We start from the raw sequence: 3,497 nt of genomic DNA on the forward strand, positions 1-3,497 counted from the left end.
TGTAGAGACTCCCACTATTGATTCTGCCCCAGTGGTACGAGAGTTCTGGGATGCGTTTCCTACAGACCTGTCGGGCACGCTGCCGGATGGGGATATTGACTTTGGTATTGACTTGGTACTGGGCACTCCGCCCATTTCTATTCCTCCATAACGTATGGCACCGACTGAGTTAAAAGAGTTAAAGGAACAGCTTCAGTAACTCCTTGAGAAGGGATTTATCAGGCCTAGTGTGTCACCTTGCAGTGCACCTATTTTGTTTGTGAAGAAGAAGGATGGTACTATGAGGATATGCATTGATTACAGGCAGTTGAACAATGTCACAATCAAGAACAAGTATCCTTTGCCTCGTATTGATGATTTATTTGACCAGCTTCAGGGAGCGAAAGTGTTCTCCAAGATCCATTCAGGGTATCACTAGTTGAAGATCAGGGACTCGGACATTCTTAAGACGTCTTTCAGGATCCGATATGGTCATTATGAGTTCCTTTTGATGTCTTTTGGGCTGTCCAACACCCCAGCAACGTTCACACATTTGATGAACACTGTGTTTCGGCCTCATCTCAACTCGTTTGTCGTTGTATTCATTGACGATATTCTGGTATACTCGGGTAGTTAGGAGGATTACGCAAAGCATTTGAGAATGGTATTGCAGCGGTTGAGGGAGGAACAACTTTATGCAAAGTTCACCAAGTGTGAGTTTTGGCTCAGTTCAATGGCTTTTTTGGGGAACATGGTGTCCAGTGAAGGTATCCAGGTTGATCCGGAGAAGATAGAGGCGGTTCAGAGTTGGCCCAAATTGTCCTCAGCCACAAGGATTCGTAGCTTCCTTGGTTTGATGTGTTTTTACCGCCGGTTCGATCAAGGATTTTCATCTATAGCATCGCCCTTGACCAAATTGACTCAAAAGGGTGCTCCATTCAGGTGGTCGGATGAGTGTCAGTCGAGCTTTCAGAAGCTCAAGACTGCCTTGACCACAACTCTAGTGTTAGTTTTGCCATCAGCTTTAGGTTCATATACGTATATTGTGATGCTTCTAGAGTTGGTATCGGGTGTGTATTGATGTAGGAGGGTAGAGTGATTGCTTATGCTTCTCGTCAGTTGAAGCCCCATGAGAAGAACTACCCTGTTCATGATTTGGATTTGGCTGTCATTGTTCACGCGTTGAAGATTTGAAGGCATTATCTCTACGGCATGTCTTGTGAGGTGTTTACTGATCACCGTAGCCTCCAGCACTTGTTCAAGCAGAAGGATCTAAGTTTGAGGCAGCGGAGATGGTTGGAGCTTCTAACGAACTATGATATCTGTTGATACCCAATTTTTCGCTATATATTTTAAATATGCATAAATACCTTCAAAATAGCATATATATGAATATATAAGCATGCACGAGGTTTTTAAAATTTTTCCATAATTTTAAGGGTTTAAATAGATTTATTTTCTCCCCTTTTATGCATAAATCCCCAATAATTATTTCCAAAATTATTGTTATACTTATTCCAAAATATGGTTAACATATTTTTTATGCATTTTTACAATTACATTTAGCATTTTTAAGTTAAATTCCATATAATTGCAATGATAGCCCATTTTAGTGTATAATTATATTTTATATCCGTAAAATTAGTCCCTGTATTTTAAAAATGTTAACTATGTTCTTTAAATCATTTTGGCAACTTCAATTATTTTCCATAAATTACCTATTATTTATTATAAATTAAAATAGGAAAAATTGGCTATTTAAATTATAGCCATATTTGCTTTCAATTATAGCCCAAATTGAACCCCTCTCCAGCCCAATTTCACACCCAATTACCCGACCCAGACCCTATACACATATACCCGACCCAAAAGACCCATCAGATCATGACTGTTGATCTGAAAGGTCAACGGCCAGGATTCGCCCTTCCATTTTTTAATTTCTAACGACCCCAACCCTAGTCTCATTCTTTAGAGGCAACCTCCTTCAGATGCTCTGTCATCTCTACTCTTCTCTCAAACATAACCCTAGGATCTTCCACTCACCTCCTTCTCTGGTCACCTCCGGCGACTATCTCTCAACTCCTAAACCTCTGATGGTTCGTCCATCGCCTCGCTCATCATCTCTAAGGCCTTCAAGGGTCCTAGGCCATGCCGATTTGGACCTAGGGTTTCTAGTTCTGTTGTTAGAGTCTTCTCTGGTGTGATTTTGGGCAAAATCACACCATATGCGTTACGTTTCATGAAGTTACAACAGGTTCTTTCGTTTCGATTTGGGTTTCCTTTTGAAACCCTAACTCTTGCCAGAATCTTTCAATAGTTGTTCTAGTTTTAAGCTTTAAGCATGTTCCCTTCTACGATTTTCTCGTTCTTGAGCTTCTTCTGAAAGATACTTTGCTTTGAACCATTTTTACTCTCTTTGAAGAACTAGGGTTTCTCGTAGTTCTTTTACGCATGTTCTAACTGATTTACTTATTCGTTTTGACCGATTTTGTGCTCCTACTATTTTTAACTTGCCTGTCAAGAGCCCTTTTTTAAAGATTTTTTCTTTACTTTATTTCTATGTATGTTAGCATGATTTTCCTTACTTTGTTTCTATGAGTGTTATCATGATTTTCTTTACTTTGGTTCTGTGTGTTAGCATGTGATTTCTTGCTTTGGTTCTGTGTGTTAGCATGTGATCTCCTGCTTTGGTTCTGTGTGTTAGCATGACTCTCTTCGCTTTAGTTTTGTTTACTAGCCTGTTTACCTAATCCTTGTTAATCTCCTGTGACTACCATGCTTCGAATATGTTCTTACTAAGTTTTTGGCCTAACTTATACCACCTTTGTGTGATTATGTTCATTTTTTTTGTTCAAGACTTGCTTCTTTCTAATTGATATTGTTGACCTTGCCTGTTTGCTACGCCTATTTGTTCCTACTCTATTTATATGTTGAGTATAGAATCACAACTTTCTCTTGATGGATTCTGATTCCTTATTATATGGTTTGATTAAAAATCTTCTTTTAAACCCTCAAATTTCTACCTCGTCTATTTAAACTAACTGATTCTCCTGCCTTATTTGCTACAGTACTTTATTCTTATTGAATTATTTCCTTAAAGGATCTTTCTAAACTTAGCCCTAATTGTCTACCCCATACTTACTGAATTTGAATATTTTTGATTATTTGTATACTGATTTCTTTCCTTGTTTATCACTTGTTCTTACCGTTTGAGTTAATTCCCTTGATTTAAGGGGAGTACTTGCCTTGATTTCTTGACTGACTGATTCTGAGTTCCTTAGTTACTGCTACTATGATTTTTACCTTATTCGCTATCTGTTTGCAAGCTATAAATACTCTAGTTTCATTAGCACACACGAACACTCTTGGTTGATAACTACCTCTCACACTCAAACTTTCTGCTCTCTCTTTCGTACTACTTGCTACTGCTTTATGTTAGCCGGCTGCAAGCCAAGGCTAACCATTTGTGTTCTTTTGTTCTTTCATCCTGCTCCCTATCCTCTTTACTGGTATGTCCT

The sequence above is a fragment of the Nicotiana attenuata genome, unplaced genomic scaffold (genome assembly GCF_001879085.1).
Source record: "Nicotiana attenuata strain UT unplaced genomic scaffold, NIATTr2, whole genome shotgun sequence".
Classification (NCBI taxonomy): domain Eukaryota; kingdom Viridiplantae; phylum Streptophyta; class Magnoliopsida; order Solanales; family Solanaceae; genus Nicotiana; species Nicotiana attenuata.